Consider the following 20,481-nt stretch of genomic DNA (forward strand, 5'->3'; position numbering starts at 1 on the left):
AGCAGTAGGCAAAGAGGAAGACCAACTATGTGGTGGATTGACCTTTAAAAGAAGCTATAGGTATGACTGTTCAGGAGCTGAGCAGGACTGTTGAAAACAAAACGTTGTGGATAAAACTTATTCACAGGGTCTCCAGGAGTCAGATCCAACCCAACATGCAAATAATGCCAATTTCATCTTTCTTTAGACCCTTTCTATTTACTCCCTGAGCTAGAAAGTACAACTTTAGTACCAATTTGAAGAGTGTAATGGCAATTGCAGACACTCTTGTCCTGTTCTGAATTTTAATGTTAAATTGTCTAAATTTTTAGTATCAAGTGTATGTCCTTTACCTTGGTTATAGCTAAATTATTGTATTTTAAGGGAGTTCTCTTTTATTGCTGAATTGATCATTTTTTATCAATGTATATTTAATTTTATTGAGGGTTTTGTTAGGCATATAATGAGGTGATAATATTGTTAGTTTGTTAATTTAGATAGCTACATTAATTCATTTTCTAATAATCAATTATCCTTATACTATTAGTAAAAACTCTGCACGTACACCTAAATTTACTTTCTTCCGTGAGTAAAATTGGGTAACAGCTCTTGGTTGTTTGGTTTGCTGATTTCCTTAGTTTTTATTTATTTGCAAATATTTAGTTTCAAGTTTTTTTGTTGTTGTGGCATATTTCTATTGTGATATACTAGTCTCATAAAATGACTTCAATTCTTTTCTGTCTTTTTTATATCCTGAAATTAACCAACAAATAAGAATTTAGGACCTTTGAAATTAGTTATGTCTTTGCCATTAGGTTTAATTTTTATAACTGACATACGTATGTTTTTTTCCTCCTTTGACTCTTATTTTAATCATTTATAATTTTCAATAACACTTTCCACTTTATTTTGACTTCACACCACTTGAATATCTATTAACTCTCTCCATTAACACCCACTTTTTCATTCACAGTGTTATTTGTGCATTATGTTTTTCATTACTTCTGCTAAAATTTACTTTTTAAAATTAATTTTAATGGGTTAATATTGATCAATCAGGGTACATAGGTTCAGAGAAAATATCTCCAGGTTATTTTGACATTTGATTATGTTGCATACCATCACACAAAGTCATATAGTCTTCCGTCACCTTCTATTTAGTTTTCTTTTGTGCCCCTCCTATCCCCCTCTTCCTTATCATCTCCCTTCAGTAACCACCACACTCTTGTCCATGTCCTTGAGTCTCATTTTTATGTTCCATCTATAACTTTCAGGGATCATTTCTATACTTTGTTATGTCCCACCTATGTATGGATTCATATAGTTCTTAGTCTATTCTGATTTACTTATTTAACTCAGTATAATGTTATCAAGGTCCATCCATTTGTTGTAAATTATCCGATGTCATCATTTCTTATGGCTGAGTAGTATTCCATAGTATATATGTACCACATCTTCTATATCCAATCATCTATTGAAAGGCTTTTTGGTTATTTCCATGTCTTGACCACTGTGAACAATGCTGCAATGAACATGGGGCTGCATGTGTCTTTATGTACCAGTGTCTTTGAGTTATGTGGATATATTCCCAATAGAGGAATTGCTGGGTCATGTAGTAGTTCTATTTTTAATTTTTTGAGGAACCACCATACTTTCTTCCATAATGGTTATACTACTTTACATTCCCACCAACAGTGAATGAGGGTTTCTTTTTCTCCACAGCCTCTCCAACACTTGTTATTGCCTGTCTTGATGATAATAGCTAATCTAACAGGTGTGAGGTGGTATCTCATTGTAGTTTTGATTTGCATTTCTCTAATAGCTAATGAAGATGAGCATCTTTTCATTTATCTGTTGGCCATTTGTATTTCTTCCTGGGAAAAGTGTCTGTTCATGTCTTCTTCCCTTTTTTTTTTTTTTTTTTTTTGTATTTTTCTGAAGCTGGAAACAAGGAGGCAGTCAGACAGACTCCCGCATGCGCCCGACCGGGATCTACCTGGCACGCCCACCAGGGAGCATTGCTCTGCCCCTCTGGGGCATAGCTCTGTTGCGACCAGAGCCACTTTAGTGCTTGGGGCAGAGGCCATTGAGCCATCCCCAGCACCCAGGCCATCTTTTGCTCCAATGGCTTCCCATGTTTTTGTTGGATTGTTTGCTTGTTTTTTTTGTTGAGTTTTATGAGTTCTTTGTATATTTTCGATATTAGGTCCTTATCTGTACTGTTGTTTAAAAATATCATCTCCCATTTAGTTGGCTGTTTGTTTTGTTGTCAGTTTCTTTGCTGTGCAAAAGCTTCTTAGTCTAATGTAGTCCCATCCATTTATCTTTGCCTTCACTTACCTTGCCTTTGGAGTCAAATTCACAAAGTGCTCTTTGTAACCAAGGTCCATGAGTTTAGTACCTATGTTTTCTTCTATGTAATTTATTGTTTCAGGTCTTATATTTAGGTCTTTGATCCATTTTGAATTAATTTCGGTACAAGGGGACAAACTGGAGTCGAGTTTCATTCTTTTGCATGTGGCTTTCCACTTTTCCCAGAACCATTTGTTGAAGAGGCTTTTTTTCTTCATTGTGTGTTGTTGGCCCCTTTATCAAAAATTATTTGACCATATACATGTGGTTTTATTTCTGGGGTTTCTATTCCGTTCCATTGGCTGAGTGTCTATTTTTCTGCCAATACCATGTTGTTTTGATTATTGTGCCTCTATAATATAATTTGAAGTCAGGTATTGTAATGCCCCAGCTTTGTTCTTTTTCCTTAGTATTGCTCTGGCTATTCAGGGTTTTTTATAGTTCCATATAAACCTGATGATTTTTTGTTCCATTTCTTTAAAAAATGTCATTGGAATTTTGATGTGAATTGCATTAAATTTGTATATTGCTTGGGGTAATATAGTCATTTTGACTATATTTATTTTTCCTATTCAAGAACAAGGAATATTTTTCTATTTAATTATATCTTTTTCAATTTGCCTTAAGAAAGCTTTGTAGTTTTCATTATATAGGTCTTTTACATTCTTTATTATGTTTATTCTTAGGTATTTTTTGTTGTTGTTGCATCCATAAATTGGATTGTTTTTTTGAGCTTGGTTTTTTGTTTTTGTTTTTTACAAGGACAGAGAGAGAGTCAGAGAGAGGGATAGATAGGGACAGACAGATAGGAACGAAGAGAGATGAGAAGCATCAATCATTAGTTTTTTGTTGCGACACCTTAGTTGTTCATTGATTGCTTTCTCATATGTGCCTTGACTGCGGGCCTTCAGCAAACCGAGTAACCCCTTGCCAGAGCCAGCGACCTTGGATCCAATCTGGTGAGCTTTTTGCTCAAACCAGATGAGCCCGCGCTCAAGCTGGCGACCTCGGAGTCTAGAACTTGGGTCCTTCCATATCCCAGTCCGACGCTCTATCCATTGTGCCATTGCCTGATCAGGCTGAGCTTGGTTTGATGTTTCATTGTTGGCATATAGAAAGGCAATGGACTTTTGTATATTAAGTTTGTATCCTGCAACTTTACTGTATTGGTTTATTGTTTCTAGTAGTCTTTTTCGGAATCTTTCGGGTTTTTGATGTATAGGATCATATCATCTGCAAAAAGTGATACCTTTACTTTTTCTTTCCCAATATGAATGCCTTTTATTTCTTTCTCTTGTCTGGTTGCTCTGGCTAGAACTTACAGCACTATGTTTAACAGGAGTGGAGAGAGTGGACAACCTTGTCTTGTTCCTGATTTTAGGGGAAAAGTCCTCAGTTTTATGCCATTTAATATGATGTTAGCTGATGGTTTATCATATATGGCCTTTATCATGTTGAGATATTTTCCTTCTATACCCATTTTGTTGAGAATCTTAAACATAAAATTGTGTTGTATTTTATCGAATGCCTTTTCTGCATCTATTGATAAGATCATGTGGTTTTTGTTCTTTGTTTTGTTGATATGGTGTATTATGTTAACCATTTTACGTATGTTGAAACATGCTTGTGATTCTAGGATGAATCCCACTTGATCATGATGAATTATTTTTTAATGTGTTATTTTATTCAATTTGCTAGTATCTTGTTTAGTATTTTAGCATCTGTATTCATTGGACATATTGGTCTGTAGTTTTCTTTTTTTGTGTTGTCCTTGCCAGGTTTCAGTATGAGGGTTATGTTGGCCTCATAAAATGTGTTTGACAGTATTGCTTCTTCTTACATTTTTTGGAAGACTTTGAGTAGAATAGGAACCAAGTCTTCTTTGAATGTTTGATAGAATTCACTAGTATAGCCATCTGGCCCTGGACTTTTATTTTGGGGGAGGTTTTTAATAGTTGTTTCTATTTCCTCCCTGCTTAATGAGTCTGTTGAGGCTTTCTGCTTCCTCATGACTCAGTCTAGGAAGATTGTATTGTTCTAGAAATTTATTCATTTCTTCTATATTGTTAAATTTGGTGGCATATAGTTTTTCATAGTATTCTATAATAATTCTTTGTATATCTATGATATCTGTGGTGATTTCTCCTCTTTCATTTTGGATTTTGTTTATATAAGTCCTTTCCCTTTTTTCTTTGGTGAGTCTTTCCAAAGGTTTGTCAATTTTATTGATCTTTTCAAAGAAACAGCTCCTTGTTTTATTAAATTTTTTCTATAGTTTTTCTGTTCTCCATTTTATTTATTTCTGCTCTGATTTTTATTATTTCCTTTCTTTTGCTGGTTTTGGGTTGTCTTTGTTCTTCTTTTTCTAGTTCCTTAAGATCTGAAGTTAAGTGGTTTACTTGGGCTCTCTCTTGTTTGTTCATATAGGCCTGTAGTAATATGAACTTCCTTCTTATTACTGCTTTTGCTGCATGCCAGAGACTCTGATATGTTGTATTGTTATTTTCATTTGTCTGTATGTATATTTTGATCTCTGTGCTTATTTTTTCTTTGACCCACTCATTTTTTAAAAGTATGTTGTTTAGTTTACACATTTTTTGAATGTTTGTTTACCTTTTTTTGCAGTTGACTTCTAGTTTCAAGGCCTTATTATCAGAAAATATGCTTGATATAATTTCAATCTTTCTGAGTTTGTTGATGTTATTTATGTGGCCCAACATATGGTCAATTCTTGAGAGTGTTCCATGTACACTAGAGAAAAATGTATACTCAGTCACTTTGGGATGAAATGTCCTGTAGATGTCTATCACATCCAATTGTTCTAGTATTTCATTTAAGGCCAATATTTCTTTATTTATTTTCTGTTTGGATGAATGCTCTAGAGCTGTCAGCAGTGTATTGATGTCTCCAAGTATGATTATATTTTTGTCGGTTTTGTTTTTAGGTGCCAAATTTATATATTTGGTGCTCCTTGGTTTGGTGCATATATATTAAGAAGTGTTATGTTTTCTTGATTCAATGTCCCCTTTATCATTATGAAATGACCATTTTTGTCTCTGATTACCTTCGCTGTCTTGTAGTCAGCATTGTTAGATATGAGTATTGCTACACCTGCTTCTTTATGGATGTTATTTTCTTGGAGTATTGTTTTTCAACCTTTCACTTTGAATTTGCTTTTATCCTTATAGCTTAGATGTGTTTCTTGTAGGCAGCATACAATTGGGTTTTCTTTTTTAATCCATTCTGCTACTCTGTGTCTTTTTATTGGTGAGTTCAATACATTTATCTTTAGTGTAATTATTGACATTTGTGGGTTTTCTATTGCCATTTTATATATTGCTTTCTGATAGTTTTGTATCTTGTTTGGTTCTTCTCTTTTATTTTTCTATCATTTGGTTTTTTTAGGGTGGTTTTTTTTTTTTTTCTTTTTTTTTGGTTGTAATCTATACTTCTTTCCTCTGTTACTTCTTTTTTCAAGCCATATACTTCTGTGTTGATTTTTTCAGGGGTGGTTACCATTTAGTAATGGAAAGGCTACATATCATGTTCCTTGTAGTACATTATCTTATGAGTGCTTCTGCACTTCAATTCCTTTGCTACTGTTAATTTTAGTCCTCTCCCCTTTTTTGTTTCTTTGTCACAGATTAATCTTGTTCTTATTGTGATCTTGATCGAGTTTTTACTTGTAGTTTTGTTTAGTTTTGTTCTTTGTGTCTGGTTGGAAAACCCCCTTTAGTATTTCCTGAAGTAGGGTTTTTCTGGTGATAAATTTCCTCATCTTTTCTGTATCAATGAATGTTTTTATTTTTCCTTCATATTTGAAGGATAGTTTTGATGGATATAGTATTCTTGGCTGGAAGTTCCTCTCTTTCAGAACTTTAAATATTGGGGTCCACTCTCTTCTAGCTTGTAGACTTTCTGCTGAGAAATCTGTTGATAATATAATGGGCCTTCCTTTATATGTTGTATTCTTCTTTTCCCTGACTGCCTTGAGAATTTTTTCTTTGTCATTGGTTTGTGTCAATTTCATTATGATGTGCCTTGGGGTAGGTTTATTATGGTTAAGATAACTCGGTGTTCTGTTTGCTTCTTGAATTTGAGGCTTTAGTTTTTTCCACAGGCTTGGGAAGTTCTTGTTTATTATTTGTTTCAATATGTTCTCCATCCATATTCTCTCTCTTCTCCTTCTGATATACCCATTATTCTTATGTTGCTCTTTCTGATGGAATCAGATAATTTCTGTAGGGATATCTAATTTTTTTAATTCATGAGTCTCTCTCTGTACTGTAGTACCTCTAGTTGCTTGTCTTCTATGTCACTAATTCTCTCCTCTATCTGGCCTGTTCTATTAGCTAAGCTTGTTACTTCGTTTTTCAATTCATGAGTTGAGTTTTTTATCTCTGTTTGATTCATTTTCATAGTTTCAATTTCCTTGGTGAAGTATTCTTTCTGTTTATTGAATTGTTTTTTGAACTCTCTAAATTGTCTTTCTGTGCTTCCTTGTATATCCCTGAGTATTTTTAGGACTTCAATTTTAAGTTCTCTGTCATTTAACTCTAAGATTTCCAAGCTATTGAAATTTTTTTCTATAGATTTTTCCTCATCTATCTGAGCTACATCTCTGTCTTTTGTATCCATGATATTGGGTTTCTTTTTCTTTAATGGCATTTAAGAGTGATATTGTTAATAGCACTAATAAGAGTTGAGAAAAAAAATTTTTTTTGAGAAAATGCAGTGAAAAACTAAAAATTTTATTGTGCTAAGTATAATAAAAATACATAGAATGGAGGGCCTGGGTTGGGGGGGGAGTGACAAAGAGGCAAAAAACGAGGCAAGAACCCACAAAATTCCACAAGAAAAAAATTTGGATCAAGAATAAAATAATTTGTTTGTAAATGATGGTCGAATGAGAGAAATAAGGTAAGAGAAAAGGAAAAAAGATAAAGAAAAAATACAGTGATAAATGAAAATTCTATTATATTAAGTGGCACAAGAACTATAGAACGGAGAGCTGGAGTTGGGGGAAATGCTAAAGATATAAAAAGTGAAGTAAAAAGCACACAAAATGCCACAAAGAAAAATTTGAATCCAGAATAAAATAATTTGTTAGCGGTGAGATTCAAATGAGAGAAAAAGTGAAAGAGAAAAAAAGAAATAAAAAGAGAGAGAGAGTGAAAAAAAATTAGTTAAGTTTTTTGGAATCTAACACTCATAGAAAAAAAGCCCCTTCATCTAGGAACATGGGCACACACTCCCGAAGCACCAGGTGGATCCAGTCACACACTGCCCATGCTCACCAACCGGAATACTGAGAGTAAACAAGGCAACTGCTCACCCACCTTTGCCAGGGTCTGCTGCTGGCATTAGATCCATGTGGTTTGAGCCACGGGCATACTCTCTCCTCGGCTTGAATGTCTCTGCCCTAGCCTAGCTTTCTCTCTCAGCCCCAGCCCTTCCTTCCTCTCAGTTCTAAGTAAAAGCAGCCCTTCCTCAGATCAGTGAGGAAAGCGGAATACTTCATTCTCCGTCTTATTTCCTTCAGAGTGGATTATATATTTAACCACCTTTTCACCCAATCGTACCTTTGTTTGATGTGTGTGTATTTCAGATGCTTCTGAGATTGTTTTTCTGTCTCTAGTTGTTGAATTTGTTGAAGTTTCAAGGAGAGGTATTGGGAGCACTCCTCATGGCACCATTTCTCTGACATCACTCCTAAAATTTACTTTTATACTTTGTTAATACTTCCAAAAAGTGGTTTGAGGATAATTAGATAATTACTATTATATAGTTTCTCTTAATCTCTATTTTAATAATACAGCCTTTATATTGATTTTTTTTCTCTCAGCATTTGGGTTTATTTTATGTTTTTTTTTTAACTTGTTTGTAGAGTGAATTGTAGATTATTTATTGTCAATAATTATTTTTATTTAAAAACACATTTAAAGCTATAAATAGTTCTGTAAATCTACCTTGGTTTTATAATATTATTATAGACTATAAACAAAGAGAAAATTTGAAGAGAATATCTAACAACCTACAAAAAGCATGATATTATAAGATTGAAATGACATGTATCAAACATCAATATTATAAGTAATTGTACTAATTTGAGAAAGTTCAAATTCTTTACAAAGTAAAAATTAAATAATAAGATAATTTTCTTTTTCCACAAGAAATTGTGCTGTTATATTTGTTAAAATCACTACGTACCGTTTTTCAGTTTTGATATGACCAGATACACAAATCACAGCAAACAACTGGGGGACATGGAAATAAATTTCTGATAGCAACTCAACAACACTTAATAAAATCATTAGTAAAATTAATTCTACATTAAAACTTTGCAAAAGATAAATTCTAAAGAATAAATATGTAACGTTAGTATTAATTTTTGTTATAAGTCATAGTATATTATTTTTTCCTGCCTAGAAAAATTTCATTATCTTCTAACTACTATTTAAAAAACATTTAATAAAATTAATTGGGGTAAAATAGTTAATAAAATTATCCAAGCTTTAGCTGTACAACTCTAAGATACATCCTCTGTATGTTGCATTGTGTGTTTAGCACCCATGTCCCCTCTCCCCTCCTCCACCTCCCTCACCCCCATTTTCCTCCTGCAATCCCTGCACTGTGGTCTGTGTCTATAAGTGTTTTTTGTCCTTTGCTTAAAGTTTTTGTTTTTAGACTAAAGATATTTACTCTATTTGATCAGATCTGTTTCCAGCAGAAATCTCCCTTCCTATGCTTTTCTCTGGGGGTGTCTCATAGTCACACTCACAGATCCTCTTTCATTAACCTTCCTGCCAGAAGTGAAAAATTCACTGGAAACACATCACAAGACATGCTTTAAATGAATTTAATTTTTTAAGTAGGAAAATGATGAGGGGGGAAATCACCTAGAATTAAGCTAAAATCATATTTTTAATAAATTTGTGAAAATGTAAGGAAATATTTCATCTACTTTATTGAAAACTTTGTATTTATCAAAAGGATGACCTTTCTGCATTTCCTTCAGAGAAGTCTGATTAATAACATTAATACTATTTGAATAAAAAAAATCCCAATGTTATCATATCTATATAGACATAGAGAAAATGATTTGATTCTGGGGTGATGGGTATACAACATAATTAACAACTCAAATGCTATCAAAATATATACCTGAAACCTATGTACTCATATTGATCAATGTCACTCAATTAAATTTAATTTTCTAAGTAAAAATTAAAAGTTATATCTATATACAATAAACAACTAAAGTTTTCTATAGTAAAATTTTATCTTTCAGTTTGAACATGATGCTCTTTTATCATAGGTCTACAAGAGGGTGTGTTGTTGTGAATCGGGAGCGCAGAGAGAGAGATCAGCAGAAAAAATGTCATTGAACTAGCAAAGGAACACCGCTCACTCAAGCAAATGGTGCCAAGTTTGTGCTGAGTCCTATTTTTATTCAAAAGATTTCAAAAAGCTTGTTTACTTAGAAATTGGCTTAGCATCAAGCAGAACCTTTACTTAAAGATATATGAAACATATCTACATGATAGCTTAATAAAAATACAATATCAAAAGGCATTAACTGCTATTGCTTCTATGGTTCCCACAACATTCCTTTCTTTTATCTCAAGGAATAGCCTTGAAGGAAACAGTAAAATCTTATAAGAATGTTTTACTGAGAAGAGAGTCTAGCAACCGCTTTTGTTTCAGTGACTCGCCTTCAAATCACAAAACAATTCTCTTGGTAAAACAATCTTTTTTGTTGGCTGTCTTCCCATCCAAGGTCATGCAATGGATTATTTCACTACAAGGGTGAGAACCCTGATTGTCCTACATAGTCACACAATGAGGCCTTTTCTAAGTCAATTTATCTATTCAACAATTCACTGGGGAATAATTTATTTACATTTTCTGTTGCATGAGGTTTTAGAACATTTTATATATATTTCAGCATTGCTGATTCCAAATATGAAATCTGTTTTTTGGTGCATGCTCTACCTTTTATGTAATTTTAATTTTTTTTGTTATAGTTAATGGCATGCATTGGTTTTTAAATTGAAGTTAAAGAGCAACAACTCTTGGATTGAACAACCACAAGGCAATTAATGTTTTACAAACATCACTTTTACATAATTGTAGTTGTTTTTAAATGTAAAAAGTTATTATCTGATAAAACACCCTCTTATTTTGTTTTAAGATTGAATCATGGCTTCTTTGAGTAGGCATAAATGTAAGAATCATCCTGACACATTGTTATATATGTTGCTGTTACACACTTCAACGTCAAAGGTTCAATATTTCATCATTTGTGACACGTGCATATATTGCCAATTTTCAAGTTCCCCTTGGCGATCAAGACAAGAATTGGGCTTCTCTCATTGTGTGTCATAATTGTGAGGAAATGCTTCATGACTGGAGCAAAGGAAAATGCAAAGGAATGTCTTTTGGTATTCCCATGGTTTGGCGTGAACCTAAGGACCACAGCAGTGGTGACTGTTATTTTTGTCTGATTCATACAAAGGGCATCAGCAAGGCAAAACGGCATATGATCGCATATCCTAATATTCCCTCAGCAATACGACCTATCCCACACTCTCAGACATTCCCATTTCCAGTTTTCAGTGGTTTTATTTCTTCTAAGGATGAAGAAAGTGAACATGGTGACCAAGTGTATTTTGATAAGATACATGAGGAAATGGTTGTAGAATTTGAAGGGTTTTCTTATGCCAAGCAGTCATTAACCCCTCAGCAGTTTAGCCAACCTGAATTGAATGACTTAGTAAGAGAGTTGGGTCTATTAAAGAAAGAAGCTGAGTTATTAGCCTCTAGGCTTCAAGAAAAGAATGTACTTCATCAGTCAGCTAAAGTATCCCATTTCAGGAAGCCTGAACAAAGTTTTGTAGACATTTTTTCCAAAGACAAGCACTTTGTTTACTGTCATGATATCAGTAGTCTTCTTAGCCAGCTAGGTGTTACCACTTACAGTCCAACAGAATAGCAGCTATTTCTTTTTTTTTTTTTTTTTTTTTTTTTTTTATATATAATTTTATTTTTTTAATGGGGTGACATCAATAAATCAGGATACATATATTCAAAGATAACAAGTCCAGGTTATCTTGTCGTTCAATTATGTTGCATACCCACCACCCAAAGTCAGATTGTCCTCTGTCACCTTCTATCTTGTTTTCTTTGTGCCCCTCCCCACCCCCTATCCCTCTCCCATTCCCCCCTCCCCCCCGTAACCACCACACTCTTATAAATGTCTCTTAGTTTCACTATTATGTCCCACCTACGTATGGAATAATACAGTTCCTGTTTTTTTCTGATTTACTTATTTCGCTTCGTATCATGTTATCAAGATCCCACCATTTTGCTGTAAATGTTCCGATGTCATCATTTCTTATGGCTGAGTAGTATTCCATAGTGTATATGTGCCACATCTTCTTTATCCAGTCATCTATTGATGGGCTTTTTGGTTGTTTCCATGTCCTGGCCACTGTGAACAATGCTGCAATAAACATGGGGCTGCATGTGTCTTTACGTATCAATGTTTCTGAGTTTTTGGGATATATACCCAGTAGAGGGATTGAGCAGCTATTTCTTGACAGCTCTAAACAGAGTCTGAAATGTGTTCTCCTACACAATGGTAATGTTTATGCAGCAGTTCCAATTGGTTATTCAACTCATCTTTGAGAAGATTATAATGACATAAAAATTGTCCTCGACTTTCTGAAATATGAGGAGCATAACTGGATCATTTGTGTGGATCTTAAAATGGTAAATTTCCTGCTAGGACAACAGAGAGGTTTCACGAAGTATCCTTGCTTTCTGTAATTGTGGGATAGCCAAGCTCCAGAGAAACACTGGACACAGAAGGAGTGGCTGAAACATGAAGCTCTGAAGTAAGGATGCAAAATATTGTAAATGAACCTGTAGCTAATTGAGACAAAGTCATTTTTCCCCCACTTCACATCAAACTTGGCTTAATGAAGCAGTTTGTTCAGGCTTTGAATAGAGAAAGTGAATGTTTTTCAACATATTATTTCTGCTTTTTCTGCCTTGTCTTTTGAGAAGATAAAAGCAGGTGCATTTGATGGACCTCAAATTTGAACCCTCATAGGTGATGAAGAATTTGCTAGCAAGATGAATAAGGAGGAGAAAACAGCATGGCAGTCTTTTGTGGCAGTTACAAAAAACTTCCTTGGCAACAAAAAAGCGAAAAACTATAAACTTCTGGTTTAAAGGATGCTGTTGGCTTTCTGCGACATTGGATGTAACATGAGCACATGAGCATTAAGATTCACTTTCTGAATAGTCACCTTGATAAGTTTCTCGAAAGTCTTGGAGCTGTTAGTGATTAGCAGACTACTTCTGGAGCATCAAATGAGATTGTCCTCAACAAGTACACAAATGCAAGAGCTACAACCGCAAATTTTTGCCTGAATAGAATTTAAATAAGTTTTGTGCAAATTTTATGATTAAAATAAGTGTTTTAATATGTTCTATTTCAAAATTGTAGACAAATTCTGATGCAATTATATCTCATAGTATATTAGTGTATTTACTGCATTATATAAATTATTATATTTTCACAAAGATGATGCCCAAGAAGACATTCTACTTCATTATGTTAAACTAATTGTTGAAAATTTTACAATAAAATGAAAACATAAAATCTGGAATTGCAAAAAAACCCAATAGCTTACAGAGAAAAACTAATGTCAGATTTGAGATCAGCACACTCTAGTTAGGTAATTTTGTGGATGAAACAAAAATTTTTTTCCTTAGTGTTATTTAATTTTCCAACCCTGCCCACATAGCCAATTCCTTCTTAGGGTTAATTTTTAGGAGGTTTAAATATTCCAGCTTTATATCCCCTCCATATCATATTTTACAGCTAAGTGATATTTTTTCTCTGAGGCTCATTCTTTTTCAAAGTTATTTTTCTTTAGATAATAGCTTTATTCATGAGATTTTATGAAGTCAGTACTGTCCAAAATAACCATAGTAAGGATACAAAGTAGATCTTTTCAGTAGTATCAATCTACATTGTTCTAATCATCATTTTCTTACCTCTTAACTGCACCATTTTCAGATTTCTCAAAATCTTCAATAATTCTGATTCTTTCATAAACTCACCAATGAGTGCATTTAGCGCCCACCTTGAAAACCTGTGTGAGAGTCCCTAGCCCTGTCTGCCATGGCCTCAGCCACCACCTGTCATGTATCATTACAGTCATATCTAGTGACATAACCTGGGTCCACATGCTAAAATTATTACATAAGCTCTGAGGCCCTCAAAGTGCTAACTTAAAATAGAAATCCCATCTTTCTCCTCACTTTTAGTTACATTTTGTTATATAGCTTAAGGAGCTCTAAATTATGCTATACTCAATGTAGAGTCATGGTGTCTAATAGAACTACTATGAAAATAATTTAATTTGTGCTGTTCAGTATAGTATTTAATTAAATTTTACTGTTGTAGTTTAATTAAATTTGGAAAGAGTCTTCATGTTTAAACTGAAAATAACTACTTTCAGTTTTTACCTAAATTGTTATGGCTTTCTGTGAATCAAATGTTCAGCTTACAAATCAAGCTGATTACCCCTCATATCTGAGTTCCGGAGACACACTGTTCACCCCTGTCTGGGACTCCTGACACACTTACATGGTAACTGCAGGGCTTCATTTAAAAATGTCTGGAAAGGCCCTAACTCATCACTCAGTGGATAGAGGATCATCCTGGTGTGTTGTGGACATTGTGGGTTTGGTCCCCAGTGATGGCACTCGTGAGAAGCTATTTCTCTTCCCCTCCTTCTTCCCTTCTTTACCTCTCCTCCTCATGCAGCCAGTGGCTCTGTTGGTCTGAGCACATTAACCTCAGGCGCTAAATAACTCTTTCATTTGAGCATTAGCTTCAGATGAAGGTTGCCAGGTAGATCCTGGTCAGGGCACATATGGGAGTCTGTCTCTTTATCTCTCCTCCTCTCACAATAAAAAGATAATAAAATAAGAAATGATGTCTGGAGAATTTAATTGTCGGCTGAATAGCTCTGTTGGTTAAAGCATCATCTTGAAGAGCAGCAGTTGCCAGTTTGATCCCTGTCAGGGCACAATACAGGAAAAGCTCAGTGTTTCTATCTTTTTGTCTCGTTCCCTGCCTCAGTCTCCAAAATAAAAAAAAGGAAACGTCTGCACAATTGATCACCACAGAACTCTACACTTCTTCATCCAAATACCAAATCTATTATATCTATATTCTGTGGTTAAAGATAATTGTTTCTTTATTCTTTGTACTATTAATGAAATATAGCTTTTTTAAAAAAAATTAACCCAAATGTCACTATTCTGATCATCTACATACAGCCAGGGTAGTAGACATTTCTCAATAGGTTTATGAAGTTTTTCAATGAGAAAATATTTGAATAATAGATTTAACACTGAAATTCAGCCTTTGTATTTTTCATTTTTAGTGTCAGCATGTTGTCCATCTATTTCTAATTAAGTTTTTACTTCTGTTCATATTCCAAAATTTTATATAGTTGTTCATAGATTATATCAGAGAGTGAATGCCCTCAGAGTAAGTTTATGAGGCATACAATTGGGTACATCATATTATCAGGTTAGATACATAAAAACTCTAGCCTTTAAAATATAATTTTACTAAGACTTTTAAAAAGAAATTAATTATTTTGAAATAATTTATATTTAATGAAAGGTACAATGATAAGTATAAAGTTTCCATAAAGCTTTTACCTGGATTCCTCTAAATTTAATATTTTACATAATTCTGGAAAATTTGCTGAAACTAAGAAATGAAGATTGGTACATTATCATTAACAAAACTACAGAGTTTTCCAGATTTCACAAGTCTTTATAGTAATTTCTGTTTCCTGTTCAAAGTTTCAGTCCAGGTAATCACACTCATTTAGTTATCACGTCTCAGTCTTCTCTGATTTGCATCAGCTTCCCAGTCTGTCCTTGATTTCATGACCTTGATTATTTTAAAGAGTACAGGTCAGATATTACATAAAATACATAAAATGCATGAAATTTTTCTCACTTTTGGTTTGTCTGATGCTTTTGAAACTTTGGGGTTGTCTAATAATTTTGGGGTTTTGGATGTAAATAAAAAACTCCACAGCAATGACATGCTCTTCACATCATGTCATAGTTGGGGCACATGATATCAACATAACCTATGATTGTAAATTTTAACCTTGATCATATGGTTAAAATTGTGTCGGGAAGTTTTGTTGTTGTTGTTTTTTTTATAGTAAAGTTGCTCTTTTACCTCTTCACACTCTTTTTACTGGAGGAAAGACACAAAGTCTCCATTATTCAAGATGAGAACGTTTTAAAAATCTGTGGTAGATTGTACGTATACTTAGCAATATGATACTGTGTACTTTAAAAGTGTGCTAAGTGGATAGATCTTATGTTAACTGTTATAACCCCCCCAGTGCGCGCGCACGCGCGCGCACACACACACACACACAAACAGGTAATGTTGGAAGTAATAGATATGTTTAGTTCCTTGGTTAAGGTGGTGAAATTACTAGTGTAGGTTGTTACACATTTATAAGGGAAGGGAGCAAAAAGGAAATCAGAAATTAAAGCCTACTTGCTTCTCTAGAAAGTTATAGTTTTAGACATTCCAAGATATTGCATCCTACAAAGGGGATTAACACACCCCCTTTATGATTTAAAAAAAAAAAAAGGACACATTTTTTAATCTCCCCAGGGTACAATGCTTCCATCCCCAGGCTATGACAGAAGAAAACAGTAGAAGTCAAGATGGAGCCATAGAGCCCTGTCAGTCAAGCCTGGAAAATGTATCTGATTGATGAGTGGGAAAATCCAACACAAGCCTGCAAAGGATTTAAAAGTTACCATAATTGATAAGTTTAAAGAAGGCCTAGTCCTTTCCAAAGATGAAGGCAATATAACCCAAGCATAACCAATAAGCTGTCTCTCCTTTGTTCTCAGTGGCAACATTTGCTCCATTCATTTGGGCATTCTCTATGTTGCCATGCAGCCCTAAGACCCACACAGGCCAGCCAGCTGCCATTAGCTGTGTGGACTCCAAGCATGTGCTTGACCACAGCATCAACCAGAGAGCAGCTAAGATAGCTCTGGACAGCTGGCTCAGTGGTAGAGCATCGGTCGGGCATGTGAGGTCCTGGGTTCAATTCCCAGGCAGGGCACCGAAAAGAAGCAACCATCTACTTCTCCACCCCTCCCCATCCCCCTTCTCTTTCTCTCCCCTCTTCTTAAAGCCTTGGTTCAAACGGTTCAAGCAAGTTGGCCCCAGGTGCTACAGATTGCTCCATGGCCTTGCCTAAGGCAGTAAAGTAGATCGGTTGCCAAGTGACAGAGCAGCAACCACAGATGGGCAGAGAATCACTGTGTGGAGGGCTTGCTGTGTGGATTCCAGCTGGGCATGTGTGGGAGTCTGTCTCTGCTTCCCCGCTTCCCACTTAAAAAAATTAAATTTAAGCACCATTTCTACTAAATATGTATTGTTTTCACACAACTATAAAGTAAAAAAATGTATGATGGGTACAATCTGTACTTCATTTTATTTATTTTGAGGTGCATTTTATTTCATATCTCACATCTATAAAATCGAGGTGAAGTCCACTATGGATATCATCTTATAATATACTCACAGTTCTTGATTATTTTTTTTGCTAGTGTGTAAATTATGATATATCTCACAATCTATGGAAACTGAGTTGATCAAATATGATTTTTTTAAAGTATGATGAGATTGAGCTGCCAACATGAGCTTCTGGTCTTCTGTGTACTTATTCCAAATGGGAAATGAGACATGATGAAACCCCATGGAATATTTGATATGATCTGTTAAGAATACAAAAAGTTTTAGCTCTGCATAAGACATATTTTATAGCAAGCTTATTCATGATGACCAAAAAGTATAATCAACCCAAGTGTCCATTGCCAGGTAAATGGATAAACAAATGTGTTATATAAATACAATTGAATATTATACAGCTTTCGTTAAATAAAAAATAAAATATTATAAATGCTACAATATAGCTAAACTATAAGTACATTATGCTAAGTAAAATAACCCAGTCATAAAAAATACTGGTAATTCCATTGACATCAGGTATGTAGAGTAGTCAAATTTATATAGACAGTAAGCGGAATGTTGGTTTTCCAGGCCTAGATGACTAGGCAATAACAAAATGTTGTTTAATGTGTATATAGATTTAGTTTTTCTAGATGAAAAGAATACTAAAGAATGATTGTACAAAAATAGAAATGTAATTAATACTATTAAATTATGCATTTAAAAATGACTGAGGTAGCCCTGGCTGGTTGGCTCAGTGGTAGAGCGTCGGCCTGGTGTGCAGGAGTTCCAGGTTCAATTCCCAGCCAGGGCACACAGGAGAGGTGCCCATCTGCTTCTCCAGCCCTCCCCCTCTCCTTCCTCTCTGTCTCTTTATTTCCCTGCCGCAGCCAAGGCTCCATTGGAGCAAAGTTTGCCCGGGTGCTGAGGATGGCTCTGTGGCCTCTGCCTCAGGTGCGAGAATGGCTCTGATTGCGGCAGAGCGACGCCCCAGATGGGCAGAGCATCCCCCCCTGGTGGGCATGCTGGGTGGATCCTGGTCAGGCGCATATGGGAGTCTGTCTGACTGCCTCCCCGTTTCCAGCTTCAAAAAATACAAAAAAAATAAAGTGACTGAGGTAATAAGTTTCATGTCATATATACTTCACCACAATTATAAAACAGATTTACCTAAAACAGATAGGAAGTGGGGAGAGAGTTCATAGGCAGGGACACAGGGAGCAGATGGACAGCTGTCAGAGGGCCAGGGGAGGAGAGGACTGAATTAAAGAAGGTGAAGGGATAAGCCAAAACTTTAATATATAACCTATTGACAGACAGCAGAATGGCAATAGCCAGAGGGAAAGGGGGAGATGAGTAGGCGGAGGAGGGCAAAGAGAAGAGGAGATGGTTGGAAAGAGACTTTCTTAGAGGCGGGCAGAGCATGAAGCAGAGTGTAGATGGTGTTAATACTGAGTTGTACATTTGAAATCTGCATGCTTTGGCAAACCATGCCAATGCAATAAATTAAAAAATAAATTAAAAAGAGACATATTGAGGACGAAGTGATATAAATAAATAGAAATAGTAAAAAAAAATTGCAAGGAGGACAGAAAAAGACTTACTGGCTCCTCAAATACCATAATGCTAGACAACTCAAAAGAATGAAGGTGGACAATATTATTGCCAAAATTATTACCGTGGTGGAAGTAGGGTGTTCTGACAATTGAGAGAAGACACAGGTGTCACTGCTAAACCCATTTCTGAGTCTCCTGCCCTTCCTTTGCTCACCTGAGTGTCAGCACCATCTTTCACCTGTGTGGATGTAAAGGCAAATTCAACTTCACCTCTCAGATTCTCTAACACAATAATCCATATCTATCTTCTATCATTCTGTCTTGTGCCACTTTAAGCAATTAATAGGTCCATGACTCTTACCTCCTTTATGCCTTAGGTAAGTGATTTTCAACCTTTCTCATCTAATGACACAAAAAAACTAATTACTAAAATTCTCTAGCACACCAAAAATTATATTATATTTTATGCTGATCTGACTAAAAAAAAAATAGGTAAAATTTTGATCTATTCACATATGTTACTGTATTAATACTTCCCATTTTTAAAAATTAACTATCTAAGGGAAAACAGGTCAGTGCTCCTGACTGAAGAGTCAAATATTGTGTGTTTTAAAATATTTGGTAGCATAGCAGTTGAAAATTGCTACCTTAGTTTATCTCTTTCTTTCTCTTGATTTTCCTCCCTCTTTCTTTTCACTCTCCCTGCCTCTTTGTTTCTCTGTCACACCCATTTAGTTTCACAATTTTGTGGACCATCTCCAACCATTTCCGGCCAGGTCCAGTTCTTTCTCACCCCAGTGGAGGACGATGTCCTGGCCTCCCAGGCTGCTGTGCTTTACTTGGCAGTTCAGGTTAGCCTCCTCCCCAGCCACAACGTCCAGGGTTACTCAGAGATACCACGTCCCGTCAGCATTGGGCAGGATGTCACCTTGATGAGTTCCTGGATGCTCCTGCTCACCCCTCATCCACATCACCCATGCAGGTTTGGGGTAAAATCCTGAGACATGGCACACCAGAAGCAGATGACCAGGCAGAGGAGGGGGGCCAAGGGAAAGCCAGGCCTCGGGCTTCACTGGGGCAGAAAGGAGCAGGACAGTGTCACAATATAACTCTTATCTAGAACATAGGGACTTGAAACTCACAGGTTTGGACAGTGACCCCTTCCACTTTTTTGGTACCCTGTACCTTTGAATCCACAGAGTTGGTGGAACATGAAATAGAAAAGTCTTTAGGGAGAGAGAACAGGACTAACCTTGTATCTACAGTTCTGTTATTTCTGCATCAAGAATACCTAAGAGAGACTGAGGGAAGATGTTTCAGAGGAATTTCTCTATGATATTAAAGATATCATGGTATTGAGAGAGAACTGCACAGAACCTCTTTGCTCTGAGGCTGCCCTCAGTCGCAAGCACACATGAATGATCCTGGAAAATCATGAAACATATTCTTCCCAAAGCTCCCCTCAAAAATCTTACTGTGGTCTCTCCAGAATGCAGCTCACAGACACCTATAGCCTGTATCTCAATGGGATCTTGATAGAAGAAAGAGGGAAAGACATATTTAAAGCCAACAAGGAGAAAAGGAATCATGAAAGAACCTAGTATTTTTTTATTTGTGTGGGGAGAAAGGTTTGAGATGTGAAATGATAAACCAAAACCCAATTTAAGCCCTGGCCAGTTGGCTCAGTGGTAGAGTGTTAGTGCAGTGTGTGGATTCCCTGGGTTTGATTCCTGACCAGGGCACACAGGAGAAGCACCCATCTGCTTCTCCACCCTTTCCCCTCTCTTTTCTTTCTATCTCTCTCTTCCACTCCTGCAAAGAAAGGCTCTGTTGTACCCAAAGTTGGCCTGAGCGTTGAGGATGGCTCTTTACAAATGATGACATGAGATGGTATGGAAATTGGATGGACTCTGGAAAGCTGTGGTAGTGAGAGGATAAAAAAAGAATGAGAAAAGCAGGAGAAAATTTGGGGAGGGAAAGAAATTAAACCAGAAACAT

At 35.6% G+C, this 20,481-nt stretch overlaps 1 pseudogene; it reads right to left on the reverse strand.

Moving 5' to 3' along the window:
* The window catches only part of LOC136398452 (antigen-presenting glycoprotein CD1d-like), a 44,372-nt pseudogene that overhangs the window by 17,302 nt on the left and 6,589 nt on the right, over positions 1-20,481 (reverse strand).

This window comes from Saccopteryx leptura, chromosome 3, assembly GCF_036850995.1.
Source record: "Saccopteryx leptura isolate mSacLep1 chromosome 3, mSacLep1_pri_phased_curated, whole genome shotgun sequence".
Classification (NCBI taxonomy): domain Eukaryota; kingdom Metazoa; phylum Chordata; class Mammalia; order Chiroptera; family Emballonuridae; genus Saccopteryx; species Saccopteryx leptura.